Genomic DNA, 17,054 nt, shown 5'->3' with positions numbered 1-17,054 from the left:
GGACGTGGGTGAGCTCCTACAAAAGCAAAAGCAAAAGCAAAACCAAAACCAAAAACAACCAATTAAACACCCACAATAAAACCAACCAACAAACAAACAAACAAAAAATCCTGTGCTGTTCTCTTTCTTGGATAAACGGCTCTTTACGAGGGTGGATAGTGATAGGACTTGGCGGAGTGGTTTTAACTGGAGACAGGGGTGGATTAGGCTAGATATTAGGAGGAAGTTTTTTCACACAGAGGGTGGTGAAACGGTGGAACAGGTTGCCCAAGACGGTTGTGGATGCCCCGTCCCCAGAAGCATTCAAGGCCAGGCTGGATGTGGCTCTGGGCAGCCTGGACTGGTGGTAGCCTGGTTGGTGACCCTATATGTAGCAGGGGGGTTGAAACTAGATGATCACTGGGTTGAAAAGGATCAACCCAGGCCTTTATATGATTCTATGACTCTATGATGGTATCGGACCTCAGGGAAGTAATGTGAAAGAAACAAGCCTTTGAAATTGAGCTTGGTTTGCTCTGCCCCTCATACACCTGGTAATTGCGTCCCTTGCTTGGCAAATGGCCTTTCTGCGGGGTGTAGACAAGGAAAGGGGAGGAGGAGAATAAAGCAGCCGTTTTGTCCCAGAGCTTTCATTTCACTGGGGTCTCGCCCTATTTTCTGAAACTAAGAGACAACGTGTGGAGGAAGGACAGGGCAAGGTGCAAGGAGGTTTTGGTTTTGGTGCTGACTCCAGCCTGCTGCTTGCTGCTGGGAAAGGCGTGCTTGGCTCCAAGGGAGGATGTACGGTGGAAAGCCAGCAGCTGGGAGGTTTGGGATCCCCAGGATTCCCAGCAACAAAGGGCAACAGCCCAAGCAAGAGCTGGGGTGATTCGTTTCTAAACTGCATCCAGTTAAGTCCTGTCCCATTGCATCTGCCCTATGTCTCCCCATTCCCTTTAGGGGAACGCCCCTGAAAAGGCATTCTCCGTTTTGCAGTTTTGTCTGATTTTCTCATCTCCTCAGGGCCTTGCAGCATTGAGAGGAAGGTTTTCCCTCTCTCCTTTCCCTCTGCAAAATCATTTTAATTGCTGAGTGCCCCCTCGTGTTTTGGCACACACCATGCTTAGTTGCATCAAGAGTTAGAAAACGACTTCTTTTTCCTCTCTTGCTGAATTTCCCTGTTTTCCCCTGCCTTGGGGAAAGTCCTTCTGTTGCGGACATGCTTTGCAGAGCTGTGACTGCAGTGCCCAGGCTGCAGGAGCAGAAGCATTTCAGGTGCCAAAATGGTTTTCTTTCCTCGTTGTGGTGGAATGGGGTACACAGAGAAGGAGGACTTCCATTCTCGGGGTGGATGTGCACATGGGAAGGCGCACAGGGTGGGCTCCGTCTTGGCCAGTTCAGCCAGCAGCTGTATCCAGCTGGCAGAAAGCAATGCCCCCTGTCCCATGCCACCTTTGCACCAACTGGAACCAACTCAGCTGAGCAGACAGAGCTGCCAGGGTAACAAGCAGCCCTACAGATCTCCATGTGCAGGGTTGTCAACAGCCCCAGCATAGACTGAAACTGCGAGCAGACAATCCTGCTAAAGCACGTGAAGGTGAAGGGAGAGCTCGTTGTGTTTCTACCTCCTGTTCACATTCCTCACATGATGAAGTGCAAAACCAAGCAAAATAAGAAGGAATTCAATGGGTATTTTATGTACCTGGCTACCATCGATCACATGTGGCAGTAGAAAGAGCAGATGTTTTACTGTTAAGAACTGACGTTGGGTATTCTCCCCTGCACTCCCCTTTCCCTAAACGTTCCTTAAAAAGAAGGGGAAAAAAGACCTGTTCTCATCCTCTGCCCCCCTTCCTTCCACCCAATTTGCCTGAAATCACCTTTAAGAGCTCATGTAGATTTCCAATGTGCTCCTTCTTGCCATTCTGTCTTCTTCTTAAGCCCGCTGGTGATGTTCGGGATGCGCTTGAACACCGGTTCCAGCTCCAGAGCCTAAAGCCACAGCCATAGCACAGGAGGCCAGCACCAGCCCTGGGGCTTAAAGCTACCTCCACCGCCAGGCAGGCTGGCACGGGCCATGGGGCCTAAAGCCAAAGCCTGAGAGGCTAGCACCGACCCCAGGGCCTTAAGCCACAGCCAGGGATGCTGACACCGGCCATGGGGCTTAAAGCCACAGCCACAGCCAGACAGGCCGGTACTAGCCCTAGGGACTAAAGCCACAGCCACAGAAAGAGGCCAAGAACGACCGCGGGGCCAAAAGCCCAAGCCCACGAGGCTGGCACCAGCCCTGGGGACCAGAGACACAGCCCAACAGGCTGGGACCAGTCCAGGGACTTCACGCTACAGCCCGAGCCCAGAGGCCAACACCAGCTCTGGGGCTGAAGCCCCAGACAGTGAGGTCCAAAGCCCCAGCCCCAGCCCATGAGGCCGGCACCGGCTCTGGGGCATACATTCCTACTGTGCATTCCTACTGGCTCTTACTAGTTCCTGGGACTCCGTTGACCACGATGTGGCCATACTGGTCTTTACTGGTTTTTATTTGGCTGCACAAGAGCCATCTTCACTTCTCTGTTAGTTTACTTCAAATAACCCCATTACCATTCTGTCTTCTTTGCCACCGTCTTTGGTGGCAGAAGCGCCCCCATGGATGCTGTTGATGGGAGCAGCAGCTCAAGGGGACACAGCACTGGAAACGCAGCAACAGCAAGAACGCCATCAGTGACAACCACAGCCCCCAAGTCCGTCGGACACAGCACTGGAGGTCAGCGACAGCGACACTGCAACGACGCCAGGAGCTCCCCGCGGCTGCCAACACCACCCACTGGCGTTCCCACGCTCACGGCTCCCCGCGGATGTCGGGCAGCAGGCGGCGACGGTGGCCACGGTGGCAGCCACGGCGCGCAGGTCACGGCGCACCAGGCACAGGCAGCGCGCGGTGGCAGCTGCCCCAGCTCGGGCTCGGCCCAGGGGCCCCCCCAGGCCTTCCAGCAGCCGCGCAGCCCCACTGAAACCGCGTCCCAGCGCCTCAGCCATCGCGCCCCGCAGTCGCCCCTCTCCCGCCCCCAGCCGCTGCCGCAGCAATGAGGGGCCCCCGGGGCACCCCTGGCAGCGGCACTCGGGCCGCACGGTCCTCTTCCTCCTCTTCCTCCTCCTCCTCCTCCTCGGTCTCCGACGCCACCCCCGGAACCTTCAGCCCCGCTGAAGGGGGCCCGGCCGCGCTCCCCCCCGGCTCCGGCTCCGAGTCGCTCTCCGAGGCCTCGCCCGGCACCAGCGTGGAGGAAAAAGGGGCGGCCACGGTCTGCGAGCGGGGAACAAAAGGGCGGAGGGGAAGTCGGGGGAAGAAAGGCCCCATCAGGCACGGAGACCGCCGCCCCTTCTCCCGAGTCCCAGGGCAATACCCGCATAACAGGCCCGCGCCCCCCCGGCCTCGCGAGACCCCCGCTTCTCCACCCCCTTCCCAGCCCCACGGGCCCCCAGAACGCGTCCCGGCACCCGCAGCTCCAGGAGGACGCCTCGGATTCCCTTCCCAGCCCTACGTGGCCCCGGCGCCCCAATAACGCGCCAGACCCACCGCCCAACCCCGCGAGGACCCCCGTTTCTACTCAGCCCCGTACCGCCGGCTCCCCGGCGGACGTGACGTCACGCCTCCGCGCGCTCGTTACCCGGACTCGGGCACGCGCGGAGCGGGCACCCCGCGCAACCCCGTTCGTCCGCTCGCCCCTCCGCCCGCGCTTTAAGTGACAGCCAGGCCAGCCAATTGGCTCCGCAGAGACGAAGGGGCGGACGGAGCTCTCCCGGAAGAAGGGTCGGGGGGCAGGGCGTGCGGATAACGTGAAGATAGGGATTCTTCGTCCCACGACCACCGGGAGGAGACCCTCACCACTCACTGTGCACGCGCGAGGGGGGGAGGGGGACCGCGTGCTGGTGGGTTCTCGGAATGCAATGAATGCGTATCCGCATCCTGGAAACTACTGATTCTGTATCAGTTCGGCCTCCGTCTGCAGCTTTTTCCTGCCGCTGTGCGAGTTAGGAGCAGGTCCCCCCCTTGCACCCGGCGTCGCAGCCCTGATGAAACGTACCTGCTTTTACAACTGCCTTGCGGTCATAGAGTCTGATCCCACGCGTCAGTGTGCGCCGCTCCTCGGGGCAGCGCGTGCCACGGCCCTCCTCGGGAACCATTTCTTCCTGCTATGGAACCACCGAGCGCCCGGGCCGGCGCTCTCCAAATGAACACGCGGTGCTGACAGACTTATTGCGGGCAGGGCGACGAATCCGCTGTTGGCTGGGACGGCAGTGCCGGTGCCCAGCGGGCCCATCTGTGTGCGTGGGGGGAGAGAGGGGCGGCGGGGGGGGGGCCGCAGATGTCACTGGGATATGAAACGTCTCTGCAGAGCTGGAAGGGCAGGAGCTGAGGAGATACGAAGGGCTCCCATCGTGCTCCTGAGTGCCGCACCTCTTCTGGCTGCACGCTGAGGACAGGTGGAGGCAGGAGCAGGGGCAGAGAACTGTTCCTAAAGCTTAATAGCTTTTGGAATAATATTCCATGGTGATGACGAAAGACAGATGGAATCTGTGACTGTGATAAATCTTCAGTACTTAAGAGATGAGCAAGGACTACATGAAAATCTTTCAAAATGCAAAGACTCACTGGTCATAGTGCTCATTTTCTGCTGAGCCATACCTGTAACACACTCTGGGATCCTGTTACTTTCTGCAGCAGGTCATTTTTAATTGCCTTATCATAAAACAGTTTTTAAAGCACTGAACATTAAGGGATTTAAACCTCTTTAATGTTCCTGGATGGCAATCTCTCAAGACACGGTGGTCCCTGCATGGCCCCATGGTGCAGTGTGGGCTGTACCCCAATGATGTAGCACACGATGCCACACTCCTCAACTGAGTGCACGGTGCTGCTGTGGGTGGCATCGCAGTCAGTGACGATGATGAGGATGCAGCGTGTCTCAGGATGGGAATCATTCTCTGCCCTGAAGATGTACTCCCTGCCAGACCCCCCTGCCCTTGAGGGGTGGGGGTGGGCAGGGGGCAATGGGGACAGGAAGGAGGTAGAGGTGGGTGTGGGGACATTGGGAACACAAAGAGGACCATGGGGATATTGGGAGTGGACGTGGAGATAGTGTGGACGTGGGGGCACTAGGGATGGTGAGGAAGGCGTGGGGACATTGGGGGCACAGAAAGGACCATGGGGATGTGGGGGGTGGGTGGATGAACACTGGGAGGCACTGGGAGGAGGGCATGAGGTCACGGTGTGGGTTTGGGGACACTGGGGAGGTGACTGTAGGGGCACTGGGGATGGGATGGAGGGAATGGGGACACTGGGGGCACAGAGGTGGGCATGGGGACGTGGGGCTGGGAGTGGAGATGGAGCACTGGGACACTGGGGTGGGTGGGGGGACATTGAAAGCACCTGCAATGCAACATGGGGTGATGCACAGTGAACATGGGGTGATGTGTTCTTTTTTCTGTTGTTTCATGGCTGTATGGGAACTGTGAGGTCACAACCTAAAACAGTGATTGAGCACTTGGTGAGGGGTGTAGCCCTGCAAGCACTGGTGGGAGTTGTTCACCTGGGATGGGATGGGGCTCAGGCTGGCTCCACCCCTCCCTGACCACATTTAAGGGCTTGAAAGCATTGTGGCAGCATCTCTTCTTGGAGATTGTCTCTTTTGGGGTGGGGGATCCTTTCTTTATGTTAGGGCTGTGAGCTTCTCCCTGTTTGTTTGTTTTTTTGAGGAGGGGGAGATCCTGACCATGTAGGAGGGGTGAAAACAACCTGGAGGCTGTTTTCTTTGGAGTATGAGTGAGTATTGGTCCTTGGAATGGGGTGAGGGATTACTTCCTTATCTCAGAGTAGCAATGCACTTTTTGGGGGGGAATATCCTGTCCACATTGAAGGGCTGGCAGTTGTAAGGGCAACATCTTTACTTGAAGACTGCTTCCTTAGGAGTGTGGGATGAGCTCTAGTCCTTGGAATTGGGGTGAGTGATTTTTTAAATTTATTTTGGGGCTGTGATCTCTCTCCTTTTTGGGGGGGATTCTGACCTCATTTAAAGTTTTAAGGTCTAGCAGCCATAAGGGCAGTATTTCTTCTCAGAACCTGACTCCTGTGGTGTGTGTGGTGAGCTCTGGCCCTTGGAATGGGAGTAACTGATTCCTTCTTTATTTCACAGCTGTGAGATCACCTTTTTTGGGGGGGGAGGGGAGTTTGTGACTACATTTAAGGTCTGGCAGCCATAAGGGCAGCATCTCTACCTGGCGGTTATTTTCTTTATTGTGTGGGGTGAGTGTTTGTCTTTGAAATGGAATGAGTGGTCCCTTCTTTATTTCAGGGCTGTGAACTCTTCTTTTTGTTTTGTTCTGGGGGGCAAAGGGGGGTCCTGGCCACGTTTAAGGGCTGGCAGCCACCTCTACCTGCAGAATGCCTTCCAGAGAGTGTGGGTGAGTATTGGCCCTCAGGAAGGGGTGAGTGATTTCTTCTTAATTTCAGGGCTGTGAGCTCTGCCATTTTTTGCATATCCTGAACTGGATTAGAGCAGTTATCTGTTATGTGTGTCAGGGCATGACAGTCAGCAGTATGCTAGGGTTGCATGTAAATTGGAGAATTATGAAAAGGCAACTGCAAATTGCACTATTTGTTACTAAGAGTTGTAAGGAGCAAGATTATCTGTTTTGTACCTTCCTCAAGGCAGTCTAATTTTTCTATAGAGGAAGGTAGAGAAGGAGGTGGTTTCTTTCACTATTTCTGCTATTTTAATGTCCTGATTGAACTGTATCTCATTCTTTTCCTGTTCACAGTATGTTGTGCATTTCTGCATCACAAGGCTTTTAACTTTTTATAACTACCATAAACATAATTTAACAAGTTGTTTTTTCTTTGGTTTGGTAAGGCTAAAAACCAGTTCTACTAAGATTCTAGGCTTGTCCTACCTGAAACCCACAGGACACACGCAGCCCAGCTCAGCTCACACTTCCACCTGCTCACCCTGCCACATCATCTGCCTCCTGGAGCAGCCCAGCCTGGCCAAGGGGCACAGGGAGGGTGTAGTGCAGTGCAGACAAATAGCACGGCCCCATGCTTAATGCTTTGCAAGAAAATGGTGTCAGCTTTCAAAGATTACAATTTGAAAATATATGAATTTGGAAAGAGTCTAGAGGCCCAACAGGAGAATGATCCTGGGATGGAACAAAGTATTCTGCCAGTTTTAAATTAAAAAGATTAAATTATTAATTTATTAATTTAATTTAATTAATTAAATTAAAGATGCAAATGTAAGTTCCTTTCATCTTATTTTATTGATTTTTAATTAGGGAGAAACCCTGCTAACTTATCTTGTTTTACAAGGATTTGTTTTGCAAGCAGGTGTTCCACTTGGGCTCTGTATCATGTGTTGGCCGCATGGATACAGCATGCAGGTGGAAAAAAATGCTGCAGACTCTGAAGAGAGTAAAAGCAGGAGGGAGGCTGCAGTGGAGGCGAGAGGAAAGCTGCACTTTGAAGCAGGGAATGCCCTGCTGATATGTTTTGAAAGCACTGCAGGCAGACTCCTTCCCAGAATTTCATCCCTCTCTCAATTTCATCCACCTCCCCAGTAAGTAATATTGTGCTTGCTTAGAGAGATTCTGGTTTAGCTTACTAGTGCTCCTATTGCACTTGCTTAAGGAGTTTCTGCTTGCCATCTTCTGGGGCAATCAAAAATGGATACCTGGGTGTGTGCATATGCCAAATAAAACTCATAACTCTGTGCTGCTCTGACTGTGTAGTTTGCTTGCCTCTGCTCCTGAGACACCCCGTCTCTCCAATGCAAACATATTCTGAAACAATATTATAGGCAGAAACACACTGCAAAATGTGCTGCACATCAAGAAATGCTTTGTAAAAACAAAACAGCAGAACTGGAAATAGCCTGTCACCTTAACAAATTATTTTGAACCAAGTTAAAACTCCAAGGGAATCCTTAATAAAACTTGATAATGTGGCAGCAAATCTGATTGCAAAAAAAATCAAAACCATTTTCTGATCGTGAGTTTGTCTCACAAGACTGTAGCCAGCTGAACTGAAGAAATATGAAAGCCTTTTGAAAAAAATTTGGAGAGTTAAACTGCTAATATCAATTCCTATGCTTTGGCTGTGGGTGAAAATGCTCATGTTAAATACAATGGCTCAACTACTCATTTTTGTTAGAGGCATTCATAATGAATTTCAATATCAGTGAAGAAATGGCTCCTTTGGTGGCATTGAGAAAGAAATAATTCTCCTGATTTATGTGAAGTAGAAACAAACCAAAACAACATTAGAACAATTTTCTTTAACCCTTGTCAATATTTCTGGTACATCTACTGACAGTGCTCCAGTGACAGTTGGTTAAAAAAAAAAGTGAGACTTATAAAATTAAGATACAATAACATTACATGAGCGATAGAAAGCGAGACTTATAAAATTAAGATATAATATTCTTACGTGCTTAGCAGAGGTTTGCTGGGTGTAGAGAAGTTTTCCTTGGTTTTCTTCGTCTTTTTCCAACTGACGTAATTTTCTCCTCCCTCAACCCCCATCTAACCGCGTTTTTCCTCTGCCATCACGGCAGGGAGAAGAGCGCCAGAAGCTGCGGCGCGGCTGCGCGTCGAGCCAGTCGTTGTTGTTTCCGCGGTCTCCGGTGCCCCCTCGTGGCCAATAGGTGGAATTGCGGCCGTGTTTGTTTGGCGCTGCAGGCACCAGGGCGCATGCGCACAGGCACGCGGCGGCGGTGGTCCTCGCTCTGCGCAACAAAGATATTTATTTCTTGCATTTAATTTTGGTATGAACCAGGTAACACTGAGCTAAGCGAAGATCACCGAGATATTTCTAGAGTTTAGGCACTTTGAAACATTGGTCACTGTTCTTAAAGTATAAATTTAAGGATCTATGTCTATACTTAGAATCAGAGATAAATGTTTGGGTGTTTTTCTTCTGATAATATCTTCCTCTCTCCAGTTGCCATACACTTTCTCTCTCTTAAAAAAAAAAAAAAAAAAGTGTTTAATTTATATATTATTTATAAACATACATCTTTGCAGACACTAATAGGTAGCTGATTCCAAGGTACACATGTCCTTAACCAAAGTTAAAACAGGATCACGACTTTCTCTCTGTTCTATTAACAGCAATTCTGTAATAGTTTTATAGCACCTACCTGAATCAGTATATCAGTATCACACATTCCGCTTGGCTAACGAGCTTCTTTTTGCAGAACCTTAATCCAAAAACAATAAAAGTGGAAAGAAATTCCCTGTTTCACTTCAGCAGACACTGAAATACATATATAAAAAAATTCTCCTTCTTGATATTTTGCCTACTTTTTTGACTACATAACTGTATTGTAACAGTACGAAAATAATATCCTCTGTACTGTTTGCACCCTGTTTTGAAATGTAGTATTTATGATAAATGAATTTTACATGAAACCATTCTATTAAGCATGTTAAAATAACTGAAATTTGATTTGTCCCAAGAAAACATATGTAACTAAGCTTCTGCTTGGCTTTAAGATGCACACACATTATTTCTTTGACTTGGAAACACAAGCATGTGTGATACTTTACTGAGTACTGAGTTATTTCAGCTTTCTGGGAGCTGTATACTAATGCTGTGTCGTCAGAAAACTTCTGAAATGAGGGTTTGATACTCTGACATCAGTAAACAGCATAGTGCTACTGATCTGTAACCTCTCAGCAGCAAAATAGAGAAATCCATGTAATCGATTCAGTGTCTGTGAGGAGAAGCAACACCTTTTAATACACCACCTCAGAGAGCTGGCAGAAAAAATAGATTTTATTTTACCTGCTTCATCGAAGTACATACAATGGAATTTGTTTGAGAGAAGAATGAACTCCTTTATATTGCAGACGGAAGGACAGAACCTGCCTGTACAAATCTATCCTACGCTGACCTAAGCAGAAGCATTAGAGGTCATATAAATGTTCCTTGTCTTAGTTACTGAATCTGGTTTCTGTAATCTGAAGACACAATGAAGGTAAGGCTGCTTACACACTGTTTTCAGTTGTTTTTCAGGACAATGGATTTAATGACATAAAAATAAATTAACTGACTCTCCTCTCCTTACACTCTATTAATTGAAGATACTTGAAGTTGAACCGGAAAAGCAGTACATACAAGATTTATTGTTCCCGATGGAATCTTAGTCCTGCTGCCTTTTATATCCATTCTGATATCACTGAATCAACCTGAAGTCCTATGTATAAAAGAAGGAATTATTTTAGATTTTCCTGAGGCTCAGCCTTCATCACGATATAAGATATGCAGTTGTATCACCACCATCCCTGCAACTCTCTTCCTACTCTCAAGTTTTCTGGATTTCTTGTTACTTATTGATTTCCAACTTCCAAGGTCTGCGTAAGATACCTTTCTGGTTAAGCTCCTGTACTGATCTCTCTCTTTTTTTATTATTATTTTTTATTTTTTTGTTCTGTAAATTAATGCTAGTTAGTGATTGCTACTTGGGTCACTGTCATCTTCTGCTCTCTCATCCCAAGTGTATTACAAGAATGAAAAACTATTTATGGTTGAACTGTACTAACTCTGTCTTCCTTTACTGCACTTACCTGAAGTGCTCTAAAAGGACTCAATGAAGGACAGGGAAGTATTTTCAAATTATAGCTGTGAGTGATGATCAGAGAATAAGAAACCTCCGACCTGAAATTAGAGGAGCTGTTGACACCGGCTACAATTCTGAATAGTAGTTCAAAGCCAAAGAAGAAACAATAATATTATGTCATTCACTGGGAAAAAAAAAAATAAAAAATCCACTGTTAGATTTTTAGCAAATAAACAAGTATATATGATTACAGAGAGGGAAAAAAAAGGATTTTTGGAACTGTGTCTAAGTTTGAATAAAATGCTTTTATGTGTTTACAAAATTATTTTAAAGGATGATTGTTGATCTGCTGAAGCCTTCTTGATTCTACATTTTTCTCAGTTTGAATTATAAAAACTGTAATTGTATATTCTGAACCTAGAAGAGAAAATCTAGAAGGCTATTCTGATTTTTTCTAACCATCTGTTGAAAAACGTCATGAGCACTTGTTTATCTGCACTTCTGTAAGTTCTCAACATTGATTGTATTTTATTTTCTGTATCTAATTACTCTTTAGAATGATATGTTTATACTACTGGAAAACTTCTATTTTAGAGTGGAATTATGCATACAGTATTCATATGGATCTGATCAGAACTGAATAATGCAGATATTTTTATAAGTACATCTTTTGAAAGGAAACAAGTGTCATAATATATTTAAAAACCCACCACCTTTCAAGAAATAATGATACATCTTTTGTGAGCTGGAAGTTCAATATGAATATTCATTAAAAGTAATGATGATATCCTGACTGTCTTGTGGGAATATTACTGTAGCATCAGAAATTCCTCCTGAATTCTTCAACTGAGTTTATGCTGCCATATTTATTCTAAAATTCTGGAAATCTTGTGAAGGCAAGATGCAAGTGAGATTTCCAGTATATGCAGAACTGCATCCCAGCCTTATATATAGTAAGTGCAACATTTGCTATGTTGAATTATTATTGTTATTATTATTATAATTACTGTTGTTGTTGTTGTTGTCATTGTTACTGTTATTATTGTTAGGTTGCTTGTTTTAGCAAAGACATAAAGTGAAACAGGTAAGTAAGACAGGGATCTCCTGGAAGGAGTCCAGTGAAGGGCCATAAAGGTGATAAAAGGCTTGAAGCACCTTCCTTATGAGGAAAGGTTGAGCGACCCAGGGCTGTTCAGCCTTGAGAAAAAAAGACTCAGAGGGGATCTGGTCAGTGCCTATAAATATCTAAGGCGAGGAAAGCAAACAAACAAGGCCAGGCTCTTTTCAACAGTGCTTGGTGATAAAACAAGGGGAGATGGCCACAAACTGAAGCACAGGACGTTCCACACACATGTGCATAAGAACTTCTTGACAGTAAGGGTAATGGAGCACTGGAACAGGCTGCCCAGAGAGTCTGTGGAGTCTCCTTCTCTGGAAATGTCAAGACACACCTTGATGCCTGGCTGTGCAACCTGGTCAAGGGAGCATGCTTTGGTAGGGAAGTTGGACTAGATGATCTCTAGAGATTCCTTCCAGACCCTACAGTTCTGTGGCTCTGTGAAATATGTGAGTTGGAGTTACGATAACAGAAAGAGTTAGTGTTAGTTTTCTTAAGATCAAATACAAAAATAAAGGGAGGTTGAGAACATCATCTTCCTAATATTAATTTTCTCTGTTTAAAGGAATGGTAAATGTATATGCAAATGTTCTTATACTGAGTCTTCGCTGAAAATTGGAGCTACTTAATACAAGTGCTGAATTTGGTTTCTTCTTCACAGAAACTTTCCATATACTGACATATAAGAATGCATTACTCAGTGTAACAGGTGCAGTAGTCGTATAACTCTTCACTTGAATTAGTAGAGCTTGCTCAGATTCAATGATTACTTAATATTTAGCTAGCTTAAACAGAACTGAGATCACAGGAAAAAAGAGAGCATGAAGAGGTCATCAGAATTATCTAGCTATGATTAGAAAAGATACATTGCTTACATGCAGCTAGAGAAATGTGAAAAAGCTGAAGCACAGATCTTCTACATAACCTACTTTGCAGTATTTACAATAACATGGACTAAAACATTAGATTGGTACTCATGTAAAGTTTAATGTTTATCGTAGTGTCTCTGCCCTTGACAGTAGCTAAGTAAGCCCATACATCTATTATATTTCTTTCATGCTGCCCATGTGTCCAGCCTCTGTGCCCATCAGCAGTAATGGTCCTCAGTGCTATTACTGTAATTCAAAGGCATTAACCAGAAATTAAATGCATATTAGTTATATAGTACGAAATTATGTTAGCTGATGTGTTAAAGGCTGCAAACCACAATCTCAATAGCATTTTACAAGTACCAGTGTGACAGATAAGAAACATAAGAATAGGTCTTTAGAAATATTGTGCCTGAAAACAGTTCTGAAAGCACACTGATTTTTTGAAAGCATTGTTGGCTATCTGTCATCATGGTTTATCAGTAACTGACTGTCCTCAAATTCCAGACAGCTTGTCTAATCATCTCCTGGTTTACTTTCAGATTTCAAATGCTCACCATTCCTGATTCAAGCCATTGGCTTTCTTGGCTACCTGGGCACACTGCTGGCTCATATTCAGCCAACTGTCCATCAGCACACCAAGGTCCCTTTCTGTCAGGTGGCTTTCCAGCCACTCCTCCCAAGCCTGGGGTTGCCTGGGGTTGTTGTGACCAAAATGCCGGACCAGACACGTGATTCTGTTGGAACTCATACAGTTTACCTTGGCTCATCGATTCAGGTCCCTCTGTAATGCCTTTCCTCCCTCTGGCAGAACAACACTCCCTACCAACTTGGTGTTATCGGCAAACTTACTGAGGGTAAGTCATTTCATCCCTTCATCAAGATCATTAATAAGGATGTTAAATAGAAGCGGCCCTAGAACAGAGCCCTGGGGGACAATGCTCGTGACTGGCCTCCAACCGGATTTAACTCCACTGACCCCAGCTCTTTGAGTTCGGCCATCCAGCCAATGTTTCATCCAGCAGAGCGAATGCCCATCCAAACCATGGGCAGCCAGCTTCTCCACGAGGATGCTGTGGCAGGCAGCGTCAAAGACTTTACTGAAGACCACATCAACAGCCTTACCTTCATCCACTAAGCAGGTCACCCTGTCATGGAATGAAATTGGGTTTGTCAGACAGGATCTTCCATTCATAGACCCATACTGTCTGGGCCTGATCCCATGGCTGACCTTTAATTGATCCATGGTGGCTCTCAAGACTGTCCGTTTCACGACCTTCCTTGGCACCAAGGTGAGACTGATAGGTGTGTAGCTACCAGAATCATCTTCCTGGCCCTTTCTGAAGATGGTCTTCATATCTGCCAGTCTCCAGTCCTCCCGGACATTCCCAGTTAGCCAGGACTGTTGAAGGATGATGGAGTGTGGTTTGGCAACTACATCCACCAACTCCCTTAGCACTCCAGGATGCAATCCATCTGGCACCACGGAGTTGTGAGTGTCCACGTTTCAGAGCAGTGTCCAGCTTTTTCCTTTTCCTTTTCCTTTTCCTTTTCCTTTTCCTTTTCCTTTTCCTTTTCCTTTTCCTTTTCCTTTTCCTTTTCCTTGAACTAGGTCATTATTGGAAAGATTGTTGGTTTGTTTTTTTTTAAGGATGATATTTTATTTCTATTCAGTGTGTAAGCAATCAGAAATGTTTTACTAGTGAAAAGATAGAGCACATTATTTGGAATTGATAGCTAATTTATTTTATTATGATTACCTGGAATAACTTTTGCCACAAGATTTTGATTTAAATTTCTCTAATACTACTGATTTAAAGGTGACTTTAACATTCCTCTGCAGAAGCTCTTTGTGAACAGTAAATTATTTTCTCTAACAGCAGCATAGTGTCTTAGTCTCCTACATGAATGAGGTTGTAAACCAAAGTCCTATAGAAATATATCTACGCAAAGATCATTCCCAGTGTAATATTTTTACAGCACTAATAGTAACTGTGTAATTCATATGGTATGGTCTGCTCCAGTCTTGGATAAAAGAGCTAATTTTTGATTTAAGTGAATGATTTTGTTAGGTATCACAAGTTCAATCCCTGCTGGTGTTACGCTGCCATTATGTCTAAAATCTACTGTAAGCTATTTCTGTTTGTGTGTATGAACTGAGCAAAGAACAGCAGTGCTGTGCTCGGTGTCAGTGCATATACCATGACTGAGAGCAAAATAAATGATTTTCTTCAGATGGTAGAGGCCGAAGTAAGAAGTTAAGTTTTATTTTGCTCAGGATTTGAATGACGGTACTATAAATCATGGTATAAAAATAATAGGCTGATCCTAAATTCTTGTACTGGATACAGAGATTGCCTTCATAGCCCAGAAGTAGTGCAGATTGTAGAATTTTTTTACAACTATTGTTATTGTTATTATAGTCATGTGTTATTACCTAAACCCTGATGGTGGAGCAACAATTTGACTAATTTTTTTTTCTTACAATAATGTCATTTAGATACGGTTAAAATAGTGTTCTGTTTTAAGTTATTGCAGACTGTAACATTTCAATGCACTGAATATGAGTTTAACAACACCTAACCAATTAAGTTAATTTGCCTGAAAAATGTACTACTTGGGGAATTTTCATGATAATATTTACTCACTATATGTAATAAGACTCCAAAGTCACTGTAAATAACTGGAATGTTACAGATATTTCAGAAAGTTACAGCAGTGCACAGTGAATGCTAGATATAACATTTTGACATAACTAAATATAATACAAAGTAATCTATTCTTTGCATTGATCTGCTCCTTGAGCTTAACACTGCTGAACAATCAGTATTCAGAACAGCAGTTTGTGAAACGAACTTCCCAGAGGATAAACTAGTGAAAAAAAAAAAAAAAAAAATTATTATCTTTTGCAAAGGGAAAAAAGCATGAAAAGTCTCTGTCCTACATATAGGAAATGTGCTGCCACCTGTGTCACAGTTTTTGTTCATAAGGTAACCTCTAGCTTTAACTTTGAATCCTGTGTATTCTGAACTACAGTCAAAGTCTCCACCAGTTATAGAGCAAATGAAAGTAATGACAGAGCCTTTATTTGAGAAATAGGTGCCCTAGGATAAGATATCCAAGAGGAATTAACTCACCCCTCCTGGTAACAGTTTAGAGAAAAGGGTGAGCAGAGGAATGTGACCCTATCTTGTTTGTACCATTGGGCTGCAGCAGAGAATGGCAGGGGGAATGGGGACCTGTGCAGACTCAGATGGGACGTGAAATATCATGGAGACAGAGGGGTGGCTCTAAACCCCCCGTGCTCACTCCAGACACTCATGTACTCGTGAAGCTCACCCACTGGTTCAGGCTGAGACCTTGAAATTCCACTACAACAGTTAAATATGAAAACACTGGCAGTGTTCTTGAACAGAAAAATTAGAAAGATTTCTTTATTTAATTTCAGTACAGGAACTGTTCTTCTAGTTCAAAGGCATGATCCTTTGTCATTTGCTTGTGGCAGAACAGAACTCCTGGGAGAACCAACTCAATAGCAAGAAGCAGATCAGATGAGGGAGAATCAATGACAAGCACCACTGGTCCTGCAAATTCCATTTTGTTAAGAGAAAGGAAAATTGGCTGTGACAAAACAAAAACAACAAATTTTTTAAGGAAGAGAGAATTTGTGAAAATACAGATACAGATCTCTTTGATTGGAACTGGAAGTCAGCATACTGTAAACAATTATGAGTCATGTCATGCTGATTATCTCAAAATGTAAAAAAGGGAGGTTGAATGAATATAGAATTATCCTCCATTGCTCAATTCTAACAAGAAATTAGAAGGGCTTTGAAAATATGGTGTGATTAAAGCCTACTTCCTGTCTCAGAATCCATATCAGTGCACCAGAAATGTCAGCACCACTTCAATAATTGTAGAATTACTTCCTCTTCACTTAATTAGAGCATAACTATTTGTGCATAAATGATTCTGTGTCCTGAGCTACTTCTTTGAATCTAGCACTTCTCCACGGCTAGAACAGTGTGTGCTGTTTTTTATATAGTGTTGAATTAAATTGAAACTCCTAAGTTGCAAGTCCATTTTTCTTGCTACTTTTTGTAGACTGATGTTTCTGATCAGTAAGAGTTACTTGCATATTGTAATTAAGTCATTGGAACTTACCTCTTACATTTGAAACAGAAAAAAACAAAATGCTAAGAACAATCTATCTAAAACAAAGCTATTAATACTCTTGGATTTAAACACTTGTGATTTGTGAGTCCATTTTGGACTTTGTTTTGTTGTAAAAGGGGCTTATTTAGCACTGTGATCCTATGAAGGCACTTCCAGCTCAGATAACGAGACCTTCCTCCAGTGCTTCTATCCTTTGATGTAATAAATACACACTCTGTTGCACTGTTTGACAGAGGAGCCCGGGAAGACATTGAAGAAGTTGAAGTAGCTTTGGAGATGGAGTGCCTTAACTTCTTTTGTGTT

At 45.0% G+C, this 17,054-nt stretch overlaps 1 long non-coding RNA gene and 1 pseudogene across 1 annotated transcript; one reads left to right on the top strand and one right to left on the bottom strand.

The window, feature by feature from the left end:
* Positions 1–2,405: 2,405 nt before the first annotated feature.
* Positions 2,406–3,399, bottom strand: LOC128072055 (biogenesis of lysosome-related organelles complex 1 subunit 3-like; annotated as a pseudogene).
* A 6,435-nt stretch (positions 3,400–9,834) lies between these two features.
* Positions 9,835–15,189, top strand: LOC128072057 (uncharacterized). The gene is made up of 3 exons (XR_008202067.1): positions 9,835–10,007; positions 10,114–12,415; positions 13,118–15,189. It is a non-coding gene; the product is annotated as an uncharacterized LOC128072057 (long non-coding RNA).
* The last annotated feature ends 1,865 nt before the right edge of the window (positions 15,190–17,054 follow it).

Source organism: Tympanuchus pallidicinctus, unplaced genomic scaffold (genome assembly GCF_026119805.1).
Source record: "Tympanuchus pallidicinctus isolate F22 unplaced genomic scaffold, pur_lepc_1.0 scaffold68, whole genome shotgun sequence".
NCBI lineage: Eukaryota > Metazoa > Chordata > Aves > Galliformes > Phasianidae > Tympanuchus > Tympanuchus pallidicinctus.
This window is presented reverse-complemented; position numbering and strand designations above follow the sequence as displayed.